Source organism: Periplaneta americana, chromosome 5 (genome assembly GCF_040183065.1).
Source record: "Periplaneta americana isolate PAMFEO1 chromosome 5, P.americana_PAMFEO1_priV1, whole genome shotgun sequence".
Taxonomy (NCBI): Eukaryota; Metazoa; Arthropoda; class Insecta; order Blattodea; family Blattidae; genus Periplaneta; species Periplaneta americana.
The window spans coordinates 70,729,528-70,752,838 of NC_091121.1; the positions used below are offsets into that span (position 1 = coordinate 70,729,528).

General features: G+C 39.4%; 1 protein-coding gene across 1 annotated transcript in view; it reads right to left on the reverse strand.

Moving 5' to 3' along the window:
• LOC138699819 (protein Wnt-5b-like) overlaps positions 1–23,311 on the reverse strand; it is a 2,020,855-nt gene that overhangs the window by 1,838,543 nt on the left and 159,001 nt on the right. The gene's annotated exons all lie outside the window — the stretch shown is intronic.

The window sequence follows — 23,311 nt, forward strand, 5'->3', positions numbered from 1 at the left end:
GTACTGGATAGAAGAAGCCTGGGATCTAACGTATGGTAGTCTCTGTATAATGATGTGAAGGAGGCGAGTAGGAAGAAGAGGAGAGAAGAAAAAACAAGAGAAGGATAAAGAGAATTAAGCGTTACGGGAGAAGGAAGAGAATGAGACGTGAGGGACAGCAAGAGAATAATGCAGAGAGAAAGAAAAACAGACTGAAGCATTGAGAAGAAGAAGAAGAAGAAGATGATGATCACGATGATGAGAAGGCAGTAAAAGATTGCGAGAAGGCAGTAAGGAAGAGGATAAAGAGGAAGCAGCGAGAGATGATGAGATAAGACAGCGAGAGAGAACGAAGAGAAGGCAACAAGGAAGAGGATAAAGAGAAGGCAGCTAAAGAGAAAGAGATAAGACAGCGAGAGAGAACGAAGAGAAGGTAACAAGGAAGAGGATAAGGAGAAGGCAGCTAGAGAGGAAGAGATAAGACAGCGAGAGAACGAAGAGAAGGCAACAAGGAAGAGGATAAAGAGAAGGCAGCTAGAGATGATGGGATAAGACAGAGAGAGAACGAAGAGAAGGCAACAAGGAAGAGGATAAAGAGAAGGCAGCTAGAGAGAAAGAGATAAGACAGCGAGAGAGAACGAAGAGAAGGTAACAAGGAAGAGGATAAAGAGAAGGCAGCTAGAGAGGAAGAGATAAGACAGCGAGAGAGAACGAAGAGAAGGCAACAAGGAAGAGGATAAAGAGAAGGCAGCTAGAGAGAAAGAGATAAGACAGCGAGAGAGAACGAAGAGAAGGTAACAAGGAAGAGGATAAAGAGAAGACAGCTAGAGAGAAAGAGATAAGACAGCGAGAGAACGAAGAGAAGGCAAAAAGGAAGAGGATAAAGAGAAGGCAGCTAGAGAGGAAGAGATAAGACAGCGAGAGAGAACGAAGAGAAGGTAACAAGGAAGAGGATAAAGAGAAGGCAGCTAGAGAGGAAGAGATAAGACAGCGAGAGAGAACGAAGAGAAGGTAACAAGGAAGAGGATAAAGAGAAGGCAGCTAGAGAGGAAGAGATAAGACAGCGAGAGAGAACGAAGAGAAGGTAACAAGGAAGAGGATAAAGAGAAGGCAGCTAGAGAGGAAGAGATAAGACAGCGAGAGAGAACGAAGAGAAGGTAACAAGGAAGAGGATAAAGAGAAGGCAGCTAGAGAGAAAGAGATAAGACAGCGAGAGAACGAAGAGAAGGCAAAAAGGAAGAGGATAAAGAGAAGGCAGCTAGAGATGATGGGATAAGACAGAGAGAGAACGAAGAGAAGGCAATAGGGAAGAGGATAAAGAGAAGGCAGCTAGAGAGAAAGAGATAAGACAGCGAGAGAACGAAGAGAAGGCAAAATGAAGAGGATGGCAACAGGGAAGAGGATAAAGAGAAGGCAGCTAGAGAGAAAGAGATAAGACAGCGAGAGAGAACGAAGAGAAGGCAACAAGGAAGAGGATAAAGAGAAGGCAGCTAGAGAGAAAGAGATAAGACAGCGAGAGAGAACGAAGAGAAGGCAACAAGGAAGAGGATAAAGAGAAGGCAGCTAGAGAGGAAGAGATAAGACAGCGAGAGAGAACGAAGAGAAGGCAACAAGGAAGAGGATAAAGAGAAGGCAGCTAGAGAGGAAGAGATAAGACAGCGAGAGAGAACGAAGAGAAGGCAACAAGGAAGAGGATAAAGAGAAGGCAGCTAGAGAGAAAGAGATAAGACAGCGAGAGAGAACGAAGAGAAGGCAACAAGGAAGAGGATAAAGAGAAGGCAGCTAGAGAGGAAGAGATAAGACAGCGAGAGAGAACGAAGAGAAGGCAACAAGGAAGAGGATAAAGAGAAGGCAGCTAGAGAGGAAGAGATAGGACAGCGAGAGAGAACGAAGAGAAGGTAACAAGGAAGAGGATAAAGAGAAGGCAGCTAGAGAGGAAGAGATAAGACAGCGAGAGAGAACGAAGAGAAGGCAACAAGGAAGAGGATAAAGAGAAGGCAGCTAGAGAGGAAGAGATAAGACAGCGAGAGAGAACGAATAGAAGGCAACAAGGAAGAGGATAGAGAGAAGGCAGCTAGAGATGATGAAATAAGACAGCGAGAGAGGACGAAGAGAAGACAGCGAGAGAGAACGAAGAGAAGACAGCGAGAGAGAACGAAGAGAAGACAGCGAGAGAGGACGAAGAGAAGACAGCGAGAGAGAACGAAGAGAAGACAGCGAGAGAAGACGAAGAGAAGACAGCGAGAGAAGACGAAGAGAAGACAGCGAGAGAAGACGAAGAGAAGACAGCGAGAGAAGACGAAGAGAAGACAGCGAGAGAGAACGAAGAGAAGACAGCGAGAGAGAAGGAAGAGAAGACAGCGAGAGAAGACGAAGAGAAGATAGCGAGGGAAGACGAAGAGAAGACAGCGAGAGAGAACGAAGAGAAGACAGCGAGAGAAGACGAAGAGAAGACAGCGAGAGAGGACGAAGAGAAGACAGCGAGAGAGGACGAAGAGAAGACAGCGAGAGAGAACGAAGAGAAGACAGCGAGAGAGGACGAAGAGAAGACAGCGAGAGAGGACGAAGAGAAGACAGCGAGAGAAGACGAAGAGAAGACAGCGAGAGAAGACGAAGAGAAGACAGCGAGAGAGAACGAAGAGAAGACAGCGAGAGAGGACGAAGAGAAGACAGCGAGAGAGGACGAAGAGAAGACAGCGAGAGAAGACGAAGAGAAGACAGCGAGAGAAGACGAAGAGAAGACAGCGAGAGAGGACGAAGAGAAGACAGCGAGAGAGAACGAAGAGAAGACAGCGAGAGAGAAGGAAGAGAAGACAGCGAGAGAAGACGAAGAGAAGACAGCGAGAGAGAATGAGAGGAGACAGAGAGAGAGAATGAAAAGAAGACAGCGAGAGAGAATGAGAGGCAGAGAGAGAGAGAGGATGAAGAGGTGGCTCGAAAAGAGGACAAGGGAAGACACCAAGAGAGAGGACAAAAAGAAGTCAGTAATTTAGATGAAGTGAGGGCAATGGAGTAGATGAGAAAATTGCTTAAAGAGAAGCAGGGACAAAGGGAGGAGAAATGGAAAGCGAATGGGATGTAGGGTGTGGATGACGAGCTGTGGGAAATGGATGAGAGCTATAAGAGAATAGTGGAGGAGAAGATAGTGAAGGAGAAGAGAAAGGTGGTAGAAGAATACAAGAATTTGGAAGAGGAGAAAAGAGTGGGGATGTGAAGGAGAGGAAGACTGAGGGAAAGGGGATTGAAGGAAAATGAAGAAAAGGACGAAACGAAGAAGGAAGTGAAGGATAAGGAGCAAAAGGTGATGTATGAAACAGGGTAAGGAATGAGGGAGAATGAAAATTAAGTGAGAAAGAAAGAAGGAAAGGACGAGAAAGCGAGAAAAAAATTAAAATAAAAAATATGAATAGGACAAACAATGAACCTTTGTGCCTATTCATTCTGTACCAATTACGAATTTCACTAAATTAAAATATAAGAAATATATATGAATCCATTATGAACTATTCTCATACTAACAATAATTTGAATTTCAAATCGAGAACGGTCCATCTCGTTCAATACTGCATGCGGCACTCACTACCTTGTACGGTGTGATATAATAAAAACACAGTGAGAGTAGCTGCAGTAGAATTAATGACAATAATGTATCAGATTATTATGATATAAATATGGAGTTAGAGACAAGCTAGCCGATAAAGGAGGCAATCAGAATAACAAAGAAAGCGACAAAGGAGTCAGTGAAGGGAATACAATAGACAATGACAAAACAAAACAAAGAACCGGAGCACAAAGAACGCTTCAATGCATAAGAAACAAGGGTGACCTGTATGGAAATAACAGATGCACTAACGATTCGGCTCTCCTCGTAAAGACAAGCTGTCCGTCTGTCCGAGATGCTTGTTAGCCGTGTAACAGTTCCACCCAACTTGCCAAATTCTGCCACTGGCTCTCGTTTGTTTCACAGTGATTTATTAATCGCTAACATTATTCTCACGCTGTTTAGTGAAAGGCGTGTGTTCAGAAATTGGCGATGTACTTTTGAACCGGTAGTAACATTCATTTTGCTAGGTGTTTCCGGGATTCCATGTACACGTGTTGCGATACAAATCTCTTATTGCCCTGCCAAAGGTTTTTAGTGAGAGTTTTACCGCTGTTCATTATGCCAGACTTGCTCAAACTACAGTTCACCATTAACTTGGAAATAAGTCTTCGTCAAACATCTTAATTAACCCCATTAACTTGGAAATAAGTCTTCGTCAAACATCTTAATCAACCCCATTAACTTGGAGATAAGTCTTCGTCAAACATCTTAATCAACACCATTAACTTGGAGATATGTCTTCGTCAAACATCTTAAGCAACACCATTAACTTGGAGATAAGTCTTCGTCAAACATCTTAATCAACACCATTAACTTGGAGATAAGTCTTCGTCAAACATCTTAATCAACACCATTAACTTGGAGATAAGTCTTCGTCAAACATCTTAATCAACACCATTAACTTGGAGATATGTCTTCGTCAAACATCTTAATCAACCCCATTAACTTGGAAATAAGTGTTCGTCAAACATCTTAATCAACCCCATTAACTTGGAGATAAGTCTTCGTCAAACATCTTAATCAACACCATTAACTTGGAGATATGTCTTCGTCAAACATCTTAATCAACACCATTAACTTGGAGACAAGTCTTCGTGAAACATCTTAATCAACACTATTAACTTGAAGAAAAGTCGTCGTGAAACATCTTAATCAGCACTATTAACTTGGAGATAAGTCTTCGTCAAACATCTTAATCAACACCATTAACTTGGAAATAAGTCTTCGTCAAACATCTTAATCAACACTATTAACATGAAGACAAGTCTTCGTCAAACATCTTAATCAAATCATAGTTCTTCTAACATCCAGTTAATTGTAAGACAATGCATCGAGGCTTTCTTATCGCTGTCGATGTTTAACCTTACCTCGTACTTTAAGAAGAATTTTCGAACTCACTAATAATCAGAAACATGGCAACACTTCCGTAATGTAGAATCACCTTACACGTACCCTCCCCGAGGAAAATGCAGGACACCACATTGAGGAAGGACAAATGACTAGTCTATAAACCTACGTAAGATTCGAAATCCTGACCGTGGTTTTCACGAAACTATAAACCTGCGCACCATGTTAATTGTTTAAAGGAGTACTGAACTAAAAATCACATTTTGGGACGACATATTCTAAACAACACGTATTTAAATGTGCACAAAATAGCGCAAATTTGATCTTTCTAGAATTAATTGTTTCCAAGTAATATTCCCCTAAACGTGGACACTTGCGATGCGTGTGACGTCACACTGCCGCGTCGCACCGCAGCGAGTCCATTTCCGTTTTAGTTACATTTCTCTCGTACATTGAGAACCATTTGACAATTTGAGTCGTAGCTTTCAGTGCTGTCATCAGCTTCCTGTTGTCTACAACATTTTAAAAAATATTTTATTTGTTCAGTGCCCCTTTAAGTCACGGCCGATAAAACATAATTTTTATGTGCAATTTATTGAAAGCCTGGAAATATTTCCTCATTTGACACAATGTAAATTACGTAAGTATTTCTTCGTACTTTAGTCTATTGCTGTCTCGATTTAAGACAAAGGTAAAATCTCTGATTCTCGCCTTGGTAATTATATTCGCAGGGCGCTGGCTTACGACGACCACGGAACCCGGGCTCAAATTTCGTCGATGGCGGAGTTATATTTGTGATAGGCAAAGTAAAGGTTGCAATTTTTCTTTCGTGATTCTCCTGTTATTCCGACGTCACACCAACAGTCTCTACAACTGACTTTTCATTATCTCCGTCCACTTTTATCTGCGTGTCACAGAATCGATCGTCTGCCATGATGGATGTTTCTCACAGTTTGTCCGAAGATTGAAATTTAGCATTGGTATGGATTCTTGATGACACATACATCTACGTAAGAGACACAGGAGTCTCCGGGTTTGCTTGACGAGCTCATGATGACTCGTATAGATTTGTGGGGTAGTGCAGACCACCACCAGAAGTATGGTATAGCCTACGGAATTGATGCCTGCAGAAGAATTCGTAATGTGGCGGATGGTACTATATTTTTTAGGCTGTACATACGCTCTTAAATGCATATTTCGACGAAAAATATTTTGTATGTATCATCTTAGACAAAAAATAATGACCGGCAGACATATGCGCAGTCCCCTTCGGAAAACTTCGGTTGTTTTCGTGAGAGCTCACGTTTACATATGAACGAACTTCTTGAAAAGCAGCGGAGTTCCAATAATTTGTTCTCAAAATTTCAAATGATATTGTTGCCTCGAACTAATGGCCTAGGGGTAGCATGTATGCGTAGTAAACGAGGGGTTAGGTGTTCAAGACTCCGGTTTTGTTTTTTCTTAATGTTCGTTTGTTTCGTTTTCTGTCTGTTTATAGATCAAGTGTTATAAATAATCACTTGTAAATAACAAAACTATATTGTAAGGTCTACAAAGAGTAAATTTAGTGCAACATAAAAATCATCTATCACAATGGTTATAGATACTACAGATTTTTCAACGTGTGAACTAGGCGCTACCAGAAGCTGAACTTAGGCAAATTCACGCTACAGGAGATCAGTAATTTTCCGTGTCTAAGAATGATTCATGAAAATATTACACTTACTGATACTTATAAATAAGTTATTTTCAAATATTATTTTTCTTTGAAAAATAACAGAATTTTGTTCAACAGTAATGGTAATTATAGGAAGAACTATATACGTAATGGTATTTCTGATGTGTGTAGATATTGTCTCTTGCGTCGTAGAATAAAATATAGTTATGTACTACTTCTCCAGTTAAACATGTAGATGTTTCGTCGAGGAAGCTCTCAGATTTAAATTAATTACAGGATTTTATGCGAGTAATAAACTAAAATATTCAACAATTTTTAAATGATGTAGGATAATTTTAGCCATTTCATTCCTTCTATGAATAGTGTGTACGTTACGTCATTTTGTTCTTCTACCAATTGACTCATTATCTACGTATAGTGTTTTGGAGAAGGTAGCTCAAATAATTTTTAGTACTACAGGACATGAAATGAAAAGTAAGTTAAATATCAGCACCTTATGCATTTTAACATTAATAACAGTGGCAGGAGCAGTTATGCTTAGTTACTTGTTTGATCAAGCCAGGTAATTATCCTCGTTTTTTTGTCCCCTGCGGTGACTGAGTGGTCAGACTTTCAGCCTGTCACGCAGGCTGTCCGGGTTTGAGTCCGGGTCGGGACTCGAATATTTCATTGAAATATCCAGAGAGAGAGAGAGACTTGTGGCGGACAAGGTCCCAGCTGGGTTTTTTTTTGGGAGGGGGGGGTTCTCCTATTGCCTCATATTAGGCATCTACATTCTGTCAACATTTCTTTATTTCATCATTCATTCCATAGCAGGGCTGGTCATCGGGAGCGGAACCAGTCTCTAAACGGGGCCGCTTAATATTCATCCGTCACTGCATCAACGCTGCGCGGTGTTCGGCGGGGATGAAAGAGGATGAAGAGAAATCATATGGCTCCCCGTGAAATAATCTGCTCTTGCTGCCCAGCCCTGTTCTATAGAATATCCCAATCGCCGCCTGGCGACGCACGGAGGGGGCTGGCCTAGGGATGAAACCTCGCTGCACAGAAAGAGTCCACCTCATTTGGTTCACTAAGATCGCAGCTATGCAGGCGCACTGGGAAAATACCCCTAATCACTATAATACCATAAATAAATAAGTATATATTGTAACATTTGCTTTAATACTAAACACAAATTATATCTTGATATAAGTTATCAAATACACAGATGTTTTCCCTTTATGAGCTATAATATTTTAGGACTAAAAACGTTCCTAACAAACTTATAGCTTTATTGTGTTCTTAAAGAAAACTAAATAGTATTTTACAAACAGCTCTGATAAGAGTCGTACCTGCAGCATAATGACTGATGGACTTTACATAAAGTTTCTTTATTCAGAAGTCGCTCTTTCAACTTCATATGAAGAGTCCACTGCAAGAATGACGGATGTCATTTGGAATATATTTTGCAGGAGAAGCCATTGAAAGTTTGAAATGCTTAGTGCTCAAAGCTTAACTGTGATTTTCCGATCACTACTAGACAATGATTATCAGTGTTAATGCCATTTAACTCAATGTACATTCTATATGTCTTAAGCTATGCATTGACAGTCTTGGTTCATTTTCGACAAGAAAGTGACATCCATCATCCTTGCAGTGGACTCTTCATATGTAAGTAATTTATTCCAGCTTGTATTTAAAGTTTCAGTGGAAATTTTAGCCTAGTAGGCAGCGAGATTATAAATCGAATGGGAGCAATAATATTGTAATTACCTGCGATACGTTTAAAGTTTTCGCCATTTTCAATCCGACGAATAACTTGAAATTTTTATTGCAGGTTTAAAGACACCGCTTGACAGACATCTCTTACCGTCTGTGATGTGCTCGGTGCCAGTGCCTGAACTGAACTGGCATCACCTTTGTTTACTAAGCCACGGTACTCTTACAACCATTCACAGAATTAAAGAACAATGATTTATCTGACAGCTCGACAACGCGAAAGAGGGGAAGTAATAGGAGTAGTGGGGAGAGCTCCGGGGTAGAGATAAGGACAAGCGGTCGGTAAAGGAATGCAATACAGCTTAACAGACTTAACTTACTGTATAGAAACATACCGCTCTACAGCACGCATGACATACGATCGCTCTGAAGGCAAGCGAGTGACTAACCTAAACACCCCTTGGCGTAACTAAATGGACTCGTTTGACCCAGGCGCAAATTGCCGGCGACTGTCAGGACTAAATAATCGTACTTTTTATATAACTGTATTTATGTAACTGGGTGACACGTGACCGAACTCTAGTTGTGATAGTGAAGATGGCTGTGGTGGTGATCGTGGAGTTGATTATGAAGCAGACGGTGATGAAGGTGGTGTTGATATTTGGGCAACGGTGACTGAGATGTTGATAACTGCGATTTTGGTGCCGATAGGACGAAAAAAAATGTTAGATACGTTGGTGGTGGTTGTGATGTAGATGCTTATTCTGATTATAGTGGGAACGAGCGTGATATGATGGAGATGAAGATGATTACCATAACTATAACCGCACTTCCTTCTGATTACGGCGACAAGTGAATCCGACCAAATTCGTGGCAGGAGACAAGAGTCCACTCCCACGAAGACGCGGAGGTATCGCGATAAGATCGTTTGTTGCTTGGGAATCTTGCAGGACGTCATCCATCATCTGGCAGTAATTCAGCTTGATTCTCCTACACGCGCGGTGTGGCCCCGCCCACCTGCGTTGTCACGATATTCGACAGCGGAGCCTGTACAAGATGTGTAGCTGCATCTTTAATATGTTTTAAAAACAATTCATCATCTCACTAACTTCTGAAATACTGACGATGGGTCACAGCACCTCTCTAGCCTTTACGTTACTCAGTGGCATATAAATATTTAAAATTAAGTTATAATAACTCCACAATGTTGTTTCATTTGAAGATTTGAAGTTTATTGACAAACATCCATAGTCCAAAATTGATCGAATTTAACTTTTCCTAATGCATGTTGCGTTTTTCGCAGACTACAATCCTGTAAAAAAGAAAGTCTTAAAACAGATTTCACCACTGTTCTTTTTTCTTCATATAATTGATTTTGAGTACCTACATGACCCCCTTTCTATTTAGAATTTCAAAGTTGCATCCAAAATGGCGGCTTTTGAGATAGCTGAGGGCTATAATCGAATGTGTCACTGGTAGAGCATTTGGTCTTACAAATACTGGTAACACCTATAGTAATCGAAAATAAAGCATATGGAAGATATTTATATGGTTCCAGACTTTTGATTCACTCTGTACAAGTGAGCAACATATAGTATGAATACGTGAATTGTAGTCAATAAGTCAAGTGTAAATATTCAACAGTTTTTTCCTCCATTCCTGTATCTTGTACAATAATGAAAATTGGTATGTGTAAAGCACTGTCCTTATGTAGAATAACTCTTCTCGGGTTCTCAGCCAGGTGAGTTGGAGATTTGCTTCCAAGCTTTAGACGGCTAGCTCTGCCATCTTCTTCAGGGAATGAAGTGATGTGGAACCATGTCTAGCCGGTATATATGCAATAGTAGGGCTTCCTGCTGCGGGTCAATCAGGAGCTAGTTCCTAGTCCCGACCGCCAGACGCATTCCAACTCACCTGGCTGAGAACCCGAGAAGAGTTATTCTACATCAAACGCCGGGAAAGCCTCTAGTCATACACTGTCCTTATGCTATATGAAAAAAATATTTTTGCGATTTAAAAACATCATTTATATATTTTTTAAAAATTCATAATGGTGATAGTTCACTGTGCAGTGATGAAACATTACCCTCATAACTCATAAACTTGTTAACTTTTTCATGTTCTCTCTCTTCTATTTTATTGCTGAAACTCATGTTTAAAATATCACGCTCTTTCAACTATATTCCTTAATAAATAATATATATTTTTTATTTTGTGATAAGTTAGAACAAAATACTGATATTTGAACATTTTTAAAAATGAATTTATTTTTTATCAGACAATGCATCAAAGATAGAGAAGTGATCTTGCATCATATTGTAGATATGACATGCATAAATACGCACAAAAAATTTCATCACGGAATGTTTGATAGTTTTTTAGTTATGTGGGAAACGCTTCATCACTGCACAGTGAACTGAATTTTGAAAAAAAAAAATATATATATTTTTTTTTTAAATCGTAAAAACATTTTTCTCATATAGCAGAAGGACAGTGTTTTACACATACTAATTTTCATTATTGTACACGATACAGTAATGGAGGAAAAAATGTTGAATATTTCCAAACTCTTACTGCTGTAAGCTGTACCTAACCCCTTAAAAGAATTATAATATAAAGACCTATATTTTTTATTTTTGTTCTTTTTTTTATTTTGAGTACCTAACCTCCCTTGTGTAAGTGAACTCGCCTAGCTTGCACTTGCACAGTGAATATCTTATCGAAGTATGACCTTATCATTTCTTTTTATACACATTTAATTTAGAAACTGGCATCTATCGGCTGATGCATTAACGAAAGCTGCCCTATAATCAACTTTCGGAACCTAATCTTACACAAATGTGTTCCACATTTCACAGTTTGAAAGTCGAGTATACGCATTTCGTATGAAAACGATAAAGTTAAAACCTATAAATACGGCATATTGGAGAAAATACGAGATGAAATTATTATTAAATCATTGGAAAAATCAAAGAAAATAGGTTGCAACTGTAATGAAAGAGTAACTGTGGACGATTCAAGAATACGAGAACCAAATAAAGAGGAAATATTTTTGGAGAGAGTAATACTACTGTTGACAAGAATGGAAATAATAATGCTATGTAACTCTTTCGCTTAAGTAAAAATTGCGTGAAGTTTTTTTATTATTCATATTCTAAGCACAGAGTTACAGAGTCACTAGCAACATGAGACAAAAGTGCCCTTTCAAGAAAAATTCATAGCAGAAATAGCAGAGATTCATTACAGACGGGCTTTACCCTTTATAATTATTTATAACCTCCGTCAATGTTCTCCTTGTATCGCTATCTGAATACAGCACTACAGCTCGCTTTGCTGTCATTTCCATACTTATCAATCTTCTTCATCATGTGGTTTCTTGTTTTTGCCATTTTCGTTCCACTACATCTCTTTCGCCATCTTAATTGGCTGGCGCCACGTCCAGCCTAACAGGTAACGATTAAGCAGTTTCTTTTTCGAACACAGCAACCTCCCATTTTACATCTTATTCTTTCTGATTATTTACGCTTTTTAAACGTCACCTCAATACACGCCCCACGTGTAAGATAACACAATGCGTGGCGAATGTACAAGAAGAGCGTCAATTAAGAAGAAAAATTCACATCAGAAGTTCAAGGTACGGAGAGGTGTGGTATGAATAATTATGCTGGGTATACCTACTGCATCAGAAATGACCGGTAGCTGTCTGGTAATCTATCCCCATCGCTACTGTATTTAATACAGTTGGAGCATGTCGAAAATGTTAGTATACAGAGCACAGCGCTTGTCACATCCCAAGTGAATTCCGATGTCTACTGGTCTTTCAGAAAACGTCACTTTGTTGATAATAAATATTTAGCCTTTGCAATAAAATAATTGAGGAATTCTACACAACTACTGTATTGTATGTAGGAATAAAACATTCCCTGGCACTTCATCTTTTTAATATCTCGATTTAGTAGTTCCTTATATTCGAAGTACAAGCACTACCTCACTTTAACCAGTTTGTTTAGAAGGAAGTAACATGTTGATGTGAAATCCTCAAATAAGAAAGAGGGATTGAAAGAGAATACAAATCGTTGATATTAACTTCTTAAAGAGAGTTACAATCTCCAAGACATCCAACTACAAAACGAAATTATTAGAGGAAGAAATATTATTGTATAATTTAAATTTTATGGAAATAGATAAAATATGGCCTAATAATCGATAATTTTATCATTTATAAATATTGAAGTCAGTAGCAGAGGAGGGGAAAGGCTACTAAGTGGTATAACAGGAAAGCGAAAGAAAGAAAGAAAGAAAGAAAGAAAGAAAGAAAGAAAGAAAGAAAGAAAGAAAGAAACAAACAAACAAACAAAGAAAAATGAGGGAAGAGTGAACAGGAGGAAAAGAAGGGAGGTAGAAAAGGAGAAACAATGAGAGAAGAGAAAATAAGAGCAGAAGATGAGTTAGGGGAAAAAGGAGTAAAATGAAAAAAACGGAAAGAGGAAAATAGAGTAGCATATGAGAAGAAAAAGACACAAAAATAAAGTAAAGAGAATAAAAATTGTGGAAACGAAAACAGGGAACAGTAGAGTATAGCGAGTAAAGAAAAAGAAAGAGAAATATAAAGAAATACAGTAAATAAGAGAAGTACAGAAGAAAGAAGAGCAACAGTAAAAAAGAAATGTAGAAAGAATAAAGGAATATTCGCGGGAAAGAGGAAAAAAGAGGACTAGCGAAAGAAGGACGGAGAGAAAGAGAAAACCAGAAGAATACGGAATAAAGAAATGGAAAAAGGAGGAAGAGAAAAAGGAAGAAATAATTAAATTTTAAAATTAAGAAAGACAAAAGGAAGACGAATAGGAGAAGTCAAAAGACAAGAAGAAATAGAAGGAAATAAAAAAGAGGCGAGAAAGCGAAAGTGGGATTTAGAAAGAAAGAGGAGGAAGAGAAAGAAACAAAGAAGAAAAATCAGCATGAGAAAGTGGAGAAGCAACAGGATCAGATGAGAAAGTGGAGAAGGAACGGGAGCAGATGCGAAAGTGGAGAAGGAACAGGAGCAGATGATAAAGTGGAGAAGGAACAGGATCAGATGAGAAAGTGGAGAAGCAATAGGATGAGGTGAGAAAGTGGAGAAGGAACGGGAGAAGGTGAGAAAGTGGAGAAGGAACAGGAGCAGATGATAAAGTAGAGAAGAAATAGGAGCAGATGAGAAAGTGGAGAAGCAACAGGAGCAGTTGAGAAAGTGGAGAAGGAACAGGAGCAGATGAGAAAGTGGAGAAGGAACGGGAGCAGATGAGAAAGTGGAGAAGGAACGGGAGCAGATGAGAAAGTGGAGAAGGAACGGGAGCAGGTGAGAAAGTGGAGAAGGAAGAGGAGCAGGTGAGAAAGTGGAGAAGGAACAGGAGCAAGTGATAAAGTGGAGAAGGAACGGGAGCAGATGAGAAAGTGGAGAAGGAACGGGAGCAGATGAGAAAGTGAAGAAGGAACAGGAGCAGATGAGAAAGTGGAGAAGGAACAGGAGCAGATGATAAAGTGGAGAAGGAACGGGAGCAGATGAGAAAGTGGAGAAGGAACGGGAGCAGGTGAGAAGGTGGAGAAGGAACGGGAGCAGATGAGAAAGTAGAGAAGGAATAGGAGCAGATGATAAAGTGGAGAAGGAACAGGAGCAGATGAGAAAATGGAGAAGCAACAGGATCAGATGAGAAAGTGGAGAAGGAACGGGAGCAGATGAGAAAGTGGAGAAGGAACGGGAGCAGATGAGAAAGTGGAGAAGGAACGGGAGCAGGTGAGAAAGTGGAGAAGGAACAGGAGCAGATGATAATGTGGAGAAGGAACAGGAGCAGATGAGAAAGTGGAGAATGAACGGGAGCAGGTGAGAAAGTGGAGAAGGAACGGGAGCAGGTGAGAAAGTGGAGAAGGAACAGGAGCAGATGAGGAAGTGGAGAAGCAACAGGAGCAGATGAGAAAGTGGAGAAGGAACGGGAGCAGATGAGAAAGTGGAGAAGGAACAGGAGCAGATGAGAAAGTGGAGAAGCAACAGGAGCAGATGAGAAAGTGGAGAAGGAACAGGAGCAGATGAGAAAGTGGAGAAGGTATAGGAGCAGATGAGAAAGCGGAGGAGTAGGATGAAGGAGGAGCAGAATGAGGAAGTGAAGAAGGAGCAAGATGAGGAAATGGAGAAGGAGCGAGATGAGGAAATGGAGAAGGAGCAGGATGAGGAAGAGGAGAATGGGCAACAATGAAGAAGTAGAGAATGAGCAACGATGAGGAAGTGGAGAAGGAGCAGGATGAGGAAGTGGAGAATGAGCAACGATGAGGAAGTGAAGAAGGAGCAACGATGAGGAAGTGGAGAAGGAGCAACGATGAGGAAGTGGAGAAGGAGCAGGAGCAGGGTAAGAAAAGTGAAGAAGGAACAGGAATAGATGAGAAAGTGGAGAAGGATCAGGATGAAGGAGCAGAATAGGAAGTAGAGAAGGACCAGGATGAAGAAGTGAAGGAGTAAGATGAAAAAGTGAGGAGTAAGAGGAGAAAGTGGAGGAGCAGGATGAGGAAGTGAAGGAGCAAGAGGCGAAAGTGGAGAAGGAGCAGGATGAGACAGGAGACAGCGCAAGATAGAAAAGTGGAAAGGGGGAAAGTGACGGAGGAGAAAGAGAAAAACAAGAATGGGAAAAGAAAGTGAAAGGTGAAGGATGGAGGGTGTAAAGTGGAAAATGTGGTAAAATACAGGAGGACAAAATTGAAGGAGAATGAAGTAGAAATAGAAAATATGGAGAAAGTGGAGGAGGAAGAGAAAGTTGAGGAGAAAGAGTGGATGAGGGGGGGAAGTGGATGAGGAGGAGATAGTGAAGAAGGAAATATATAGAAAAGGAAGCAGAATGGAAGTGAAGAATAATAAATTCGAGAAGAAACAAAGAAAAACTGGGAAAGAGCAACTAGAGTAGAAAGAGAAACTGGAGAATGAAAAAGAGAAACTGGTGAAGGAAGAGAAGCTGGAGGAGGAAAGAAAAGAAAATGTAGGAGGCGAAATAGAGAAAGTTGCGTAAGAGAAGGAAAAAATGTAAGACGGGGAGGAGCAAAAGAAGAGGAATATGAGGAGGGAAAAATAAAAATAATGACAAAAGGAGGAGAAGGCAACCAGTAAGTAAATAAAAAGAGGGAGAAACAACCTCTGATCCTACGGTCGATCGGACTAGATGTTCGATTGTGAGTTATTGCGAGTGTGGCACGTGTGATGTGACTGGACGGGAATATAAACTCTCGTGCTCGTGAGAGAATTATTCTTCCAGAGACGACGCGCTGACAGGTCCAAGACACTCGCCTCAAATAGCGCTGTAAACTTCCTCCCTGCCTGGCGACCGGATAACGCTTCATTCAAGGTGATTAATCCTCTTCCGTGACGCCGGCGCGCTCGATCCGCCAGCGTCAACCAATTGTGATGCGCAGCCCTAGTATCCTTTCCGGAGGACAAGGATAATAAATATCCTTTTAATTACTATCCTGTGTGAAATAATTATCATTATATGCCCTTATGGCCTAAAAACTGGAACGGTGCGTACAATAACTGTTAATTATTAGGATCAAGATACAGAGCGTTCCGCTCGGGTCTGGGCCGATGAAGCGCATGCATGCGTGACGAACGGCTTAGATCAGTAACACTAGGAAAGCTCTCAATTGCCTACATTCATCTCGACATGAGTCGATTTCATATAATATGTCATAGGCTACATACAAATTCTTTGCTATAGCGTGAACTTTTCTGCTGGCATTTAATGATCTAATTTAATGCATGCAATTTGAAATTATCTTCGGAAAAACTAACACTAAAAGTAACTACATGTCTTAATCTTTAACCCTTTGCAGCCTAGTAGTTGTTCAGAAGAACCACAGTTTTCTTTCCTTCTAAATTTTATGGCATAGATATTCCACCATGAAACAACCTCTTGAGTATACATAGAGGAGTCATCTGTGTTTTGAAATTGTGTGCAGAGTTAAAATGTTAAAAAAATTGATCGAAGCTTTGTTATGTTGTTATGAAAAACATAAAAATTAATTTGTGCTGCAAAGGGTTAAGGGTTAAGAGACTTAAGAACTAATTACATCGCACAGTGCATACACGCGCATTACGTGGCCTTGAGGTGGCGTGGCGTCAACACACTGCGCGCCTCGCTCTCTCGGCCCAGACCCGAAGCGAACGCTCTGTATTAGATTACAATCCTATCAATTCTATCAATATTATTACGAATTTAATAAATCATTAAGCAATCTGTTTTCTACCCGAAATTATTATAAGTGCACGTGTTACTTTAGATGTTACTCAAAGGACATCCCTTAAGGCAGCTTTACATTGAAGCAACTATAGGCAACCACGCCAAGCAACATGCGACACGATCGCACGCTGCAGGTTGCTTACTTTGATTAGGGAGCAGCACAGTTGCATATGACTTGCGGAGCCAATCCGCCGTTTGCTCCAAATCGCAAGCTTATCCATCCTTGCTGGGTTCAGTTATCCAGTCGCATGCGACGTGAAGAGTTGTGGTGTAAATAAAATAGACCTAGTAAGTTTACAATTGAAGAATACCGTGAGGAATACATTTTGTATTATTTGAGGTCCAAATTACAAGTATAACAGGAAGAAGATGAATTAATGGGAAGAAATAGCTTTGGAGTTAGATTGTTCGGTGAAGGAAGCCAAAAAGAAAGTACCAAAACTTGAGAACGACCTTCCACAGATACCAGCAAGTAAAATAGAGGGTCAGCTGAAAGTGATCAGTGAATGCACTACGCTTCTCTGTTTTTTATTCTTGAGGTCGACGCGCCGTTTACTGTACCTCTTCAGAAATTTTACCTGTATGAGCAATGAGTACTTTGATTTTCTTCCGAATATGTCACTGTGAGATATGTCAATGTTTACGAAAATCTTTCTGTTCCCATAATATCTTTCTCTAAATAAATTTCTTCTTCCTGTTCAAAAGGAGGTGATCAGCAGTAGCAGCAACCGTTTGCACCGACATCTCTGCACAAACTCGCTAAAAAATTAAAGCAATGAATCGCACTGGATGTAAATGGGTCGGCAGAATGCTGCATCGATTGCTCTCGATAGCATACTGCGTGGCAGCACGGGTGACAACAATAATCTAATGCTACAAGTAATCAGGTTGCTTTAAATTGCCTCAGTGTAAAGTCACCTCTATGTACAGTAGTGGCAAAAAAAACCAGACCGACCCTTGTAGCTGATTTCAGAGCCTTGTTCACTCCAGAGCACAATACACTGGTAACTAAGACTTTCGTAGTTCGAATCCTGCCTTTCCTGAGAAGGAAATTTTTTTTTGTTTCTTATTCAAATTTATTCCCAATACATTTAGATTGCAGCGATATTTTACTACTTAATTAATTTATTATTCCCAGAACATGAATTTTACCAGCATTCGAAAAGTACTGGGAAAAATTTGAATAAGGAACAAACAAAAGTTTCCTTCCTAGGCAGGATTCGAACCACGAAAGTCTTAGTTACCAGTCTATCGTGCTATGGAGTGAACAAGGCTCTGAAATTAGCTACAAAGGTCGGTCCGGTTTTTTTTTGTCACTACTGTACAGTACCAGAAGAAAAATGGCCCGCCTGAATTTTCCAAGTTCAAAATTCAACTCATTGCGCATGCTCAGTGTTCCAAAGCAGTGGTACACACGAGATTACTTTGCCAGTCATTGAAGTTCATTTTACGTCGTTTATTGTAACATGAAAGGCATTTGAAAAGATGCGCAGATAATTTATCTATTCTTAATAGTAGATGAATATTATTTTATAAATTGTAAGGTAAAATAGAAAGATGGTAGACCTGAACGAAATTAACCCGCATAACTAATTAAAAAAAAGTCTTAGATCAACTTCGTAGTCTTCGAGCAAGTACACTAGCACAGAGCTATAGGAATGTTTGCGATGAATTGTCATAATCGGAGTTACCGTACTATATCGTGTTTGTTTAATAATGACTCTTACAAGCATTGATTTGACCTTTTATTTCTTCAGAATAATTTCGTGCTTTTTGCATTAATTGTGAAATACTTTCATGTAATACTATTCAAATAATATTGGATTGAAAAAGAAATAATTATGTATGATATAGACCTACTTTTGCTACAGTAGTTACCAAAAACCGTTATTAAATATCTGTAAGTTTCGATTATTGAGATTCTCGCGAAATCTAAACTTTCAATACTTCATTTTTCGTTCTTTATTATTATCTGTTACATTCAACATCGATTTACAGAAAATTTCTGATCCCGTCGGAAATCGAACCCGGGCCGATTAGTGTGGAGGTAGACACGATACCACAGAGCTAACTCGGCGAACCTGATTATGAAGACTAAATGAGCAAGCTTTGACAAATATTGGTTGAAGCTTGTAGATTTGTATCGAAACATACATACATAATTGCATTATTTACATTACATACAATACAATACAATGCAATGCAATACAATACAATACAACACAATACAATACATACATTCACTTTTATATATTAAGATTCTGCCGCTCGGGGGGGACCTCTGATATTAATATATATATTTTTTTTACAAAATTTTGTATGTTCTAAATTTAGATATAAATTAATAAAATTAGCCTTGAAGAGAGAAACATTTCGAACTTCCATTTTTTTTACCACTCTGATGTACATAAAATAAACAGATTAACTAAATTTTAAGTAGTACTAAATACTGTACAACATCAATACTTATTGTATGGCTAATCCCAAAGAGACTGCATGAAACTGAGTGTACACATTTCTCATGATCCTAAAAGTCACACTGTTGAACTTTAGATTTTATCGCGTGTTCATTTAATGGGCTTCATTGGATTCGACATTTCACACGATGCTTGTGGATTAGTAAGTGAAAGGTTACAACAAAATATGTCCCTGGAGTTTATTATTCTATAACTCCGCCTCTATCTTCAAGTTAAGCCCCTTTCCTACATATCACATGCAAGAACTCTTCTTCAAAGTTTTCTTTCAGACGATAATTCATAATTTCTTTCTCATACTTTCCTCAAGAAGTACCTAATATTTTGTCCCTGTCTTTTTTACTTTAACAGAATTGAAATGAAACTTCAAAGAAAAAGTCCCATGTGATTTATATTGGCAAAATACAGCTTGGAGAAAGGTAGTATTGGAAGAAGATAGTATTGGAGGAAGGTAGTATTGAGAGAAACTAGTATTGGAGGAAGGTAGTATTAGAAGAAGCTAGTATTGGAGGAAGGTAATATTAGAAGAAGCTAGTATTGGAGGAAGGTGGTATTGGAGAAAAGTAGTATTGGAAGAAGCTAGTATTGGAGGAAGCTAGTATTGAAAGAAGCTAGTATTGGAAGAAGCTAGTATTGGAAGAAGCTAGTATTGGAGGGAGGTAATATTGGAAGAAGCTAGTGTTGGAAGAAGCTAGTATTGGAGGAAGGTAGTATTGGAAGAAGCTAGTATTGGAGGAAGGTAGTATTGGAAGAAGCTACTATAGGAAGAAGCTAGTATTCGAGGAAGGTAGTATTGGAAGAAGCTGGTATTGAAGAAAGGTAGTATTGGAAGAAGCTAGTATTGGAGGAAGGTAGTATTGGGAGGAGCTAGTATTGCAGGAAGGTAGTATTGGAAGAATCTAGTATTGGGAAAAGGTAGTATTGGAGGAAGGTAGTATTGGGAGAAGCTAGTATTGGAGGAAGGTAGTATTGGAAGAAGCTAGTATTGGAGGAAGGTAGTATTGGAAGAAGCTAGTATTGGAGGAAGGTAGTATTGGAAGAAGCTACTATTGGAAGAAGCTAGTATTCGAGGAAGGTAGTATTGGAAGAAGCTGGTATTGAAGGAAGGTAGTATTGGAAGAAGCTAGTATTGGAGGAAGGTAGTATTGGGAGGAGCTAGTATTGCAGGAAGGTAGTATTGGAAGAATCTAGTATTGGGAAAAGCTAGTATTGGAGGAAGGTAGTATTGGGAGAAGCTAGTATTGGAGGAAGGTAGTATTGGAGGAAGCTAGTATTGGAGGAAGGTAGTATTGGGAGAAGCTAGTATTGGAGGAAGGTAGTATTGGAGGAAGCTAGTATTGGGAGAAGCTAGGTAGTATTGGAGGTAGGTAGTATTCGGAGAAGCTAGTATTGGAGGAAGGCAGTATTCGGAGAAGCTAGTATTGGAGGAAGGTAGTATTGGGAGAAGCTAGTATTGGAGGAAGGTAGTATTGGAGAAAGCTAGTATTGGGAGAAGCTAGGTAGTATTGGAGGTAGGTAGTATTCGGAGAAGCTAGTATTGGAGGAAGGCAGTATTCGGAGAAGCTAGTATTGGAGGAAGGTAGTATTGGAGGAAGGTAATATTGGAAGAAGCTAGTATTGGAGGTAGGTAGTATTCGGAGAAGCTAGTATTGGAGGAAGGTAGTATTCGGAGAAGCTAGTATTGGAGGAAGGTAGTATTGGAGGAATGTAGTATTGGAGGAAGTTAATATTGGGAGAAGCTAGTATTGGAGAAAGGTAGTATTGGGAGAAGCGGATATTGGAGAAAGATCCTACTTTGTCTCAGATGAAACGGGGAGCCGATAACTCTGTCTACTGTTAATCATAGGTACCGTCATTTCCCATAACTATGGTCCTGGAACACAACTATAGTCCATTATACAACTATTCAAAGAACATTGTAGAAGTAACATAGACCATTCGTAGCTAGCTGCAGTGACTTGACTTCAAACTACAGTATAGCAAAAATATCGATAAACGAGGTACTATTATATGGAGTACAAAATATGAATGGACCATAGTTGTGTTCCAGGACCATAGTTATGGGAAATGACGGTACTTTGAAAAGCGCACGGATAAGTGTATGTGTGTCTGTGACAATGGGTTAGTTCTTAAATTGGATCATCAATAATTAAATTCTAAACTTGTTTAAATCATGCAACATTGTATAAATCTACGTCTCCCCTGTCGAAGACCAAAAAAGTACTTGGGGGTGATCACACCCCACACAGTGCTCCTCGTTAGCTTTTACGGCACAGAGACAGGAAGGTTAAGAAAAATTCAGAATTCATATTGTAATTTAATAACATAAAATAGGTTAAATTTATTGGCGAAATGTCCATCCTATTAAAATGACAACATGTAATTTTATCTTTATAACGCATATTTACTAGTAAGTAAATATTTACATTTGCATTCACATTTCAGTACTTTTTACTGGCAATATAAAGCTGTACTTTATTTCATGATTTTATTTAATGCTTTTTAAGAGAACTCCAAAACCTACTAACCGTAACAAAAAATGTTATGGTAGTATACTTTTAGGCTTTCACTGTGAACGTAATCAGAAACAGACTTTGGGTATTCCACCGTGTTCTGGAACTTAACATTTCCAACGTTTTTGGAACTACAGTGCATACACTTCATCTGCATGTGTGCAACTGAACTTTGCACTGCCTCGTCCGCTCTACACCCGCGAGCGAGGAAAGAAAATTTATGAACTATACATACAGATCCTCTTATCAGGGCAGGTAACTATGTAGACTAGACAGACATGATGGGCCCAACAGGATAGACTATATACCCGAAACTTTATTAATGGGCGGTTGTCCTATTTGCTCTGATGTTAGACCTTTCAGTAGTTCACAGTATTCTGGAACTTACAGCGTATTCCGAACCTCACCGGACCGGTGGACAACAATGACGTCACGCTGCAGCGAAATAGGAACAAAACTGCTGGAAGAATCGATGGCTGTCATGGCGACTGTATACGTTGTTGTCTGTGCAACGCTAGCAAAATTTTGCGAAATTTCCGTAGTCATCTCGTTCAAAGAAAAGAGAGCATAAACAATTTATTTCTTGAACCGGTAGTAATAACTGGTCCGTTGACATGTTCGCTCATAAGCCATTAACATATTGTTTTTACGTTGTGCTCATTACAAACAATACAGCAGAACTAAAGGAGAACACACCGCCATGACACAACAGTGCACGATGTCATTCGTCTGCTAATTCCCGCCCTATACAAAAACCAATCAGATTCACTGATGGCGGCTGATGGAGACTGCCACCACCTCTGCAAGCTGATGTCACCGGTGCGACACCGGTGGAGCATCAGTGACGCCATCGGTAAAATTCGGAACACCGTGATGCCATCAGATTACTAACCGCTGAGATTCGGAATACGCTCATAACATACCCTAAAGTCTACTTCTGAAGACATTCAATGTGAGAGCCTCAAAAATGTATATTTTGTTCTTGTGTTTCTCCTGTGATGTCTCCGCTGTGACCTGCGTCGTGCCGACACTACGACCAGGGAGACACGTAATGTAAATGTCTTAAATGGTCAATTGATATAACTCCCCTATACCACACAGATTTGCAAGTCTGTATAAACGGAAGCTGTAAATTACACAGATAAAGAAAGTAATTAAACACTGAGGTTTATCAAAATTAAATAATAGATCAGACAAAATATGTCTATGACTCTGAGTCTCAGCAGAAATGTTTGAAGATACTACAACGGGCAAAGTTGAATAAATAAGTCATTCTATTGACATAAATTACTAAGAAGTGCAGTACGATTTAGCAATCCATCGCCCACACTTGCATACTAGGTCTATATTTCTTTCACAAAATAATATATATGCATATAGTCAGCAGAAAATTTGCCTCAAGGCTTGCGCTTTTGAACAACAAATAATTTTATAATTTGTGTTTCAATATCCAGCTGAGAAGAAACTAATCTGAAAGTTTAGTAATCGGTTATATGTTTTGAATTAAGCCATTCTTACAGGTGTGTGTTAAGTACTACCTCAATATCGATTCTATGCCTCAGAAGTGCGAATTCCGACATCGAAACGCTACTCTTCATGGAAGTTCTGTATGAATGTTTAACAGACAGTGTTATTACTGAAAAAAGGGGCGATTTGAAATCTATAATGAAGACATTTAAATTTACTGCCATTTGCTTGATTTAACATTATGTTATAGCATTTTTTTTCGTGAATTCTTCACGTATCTACGAATAAATATTATT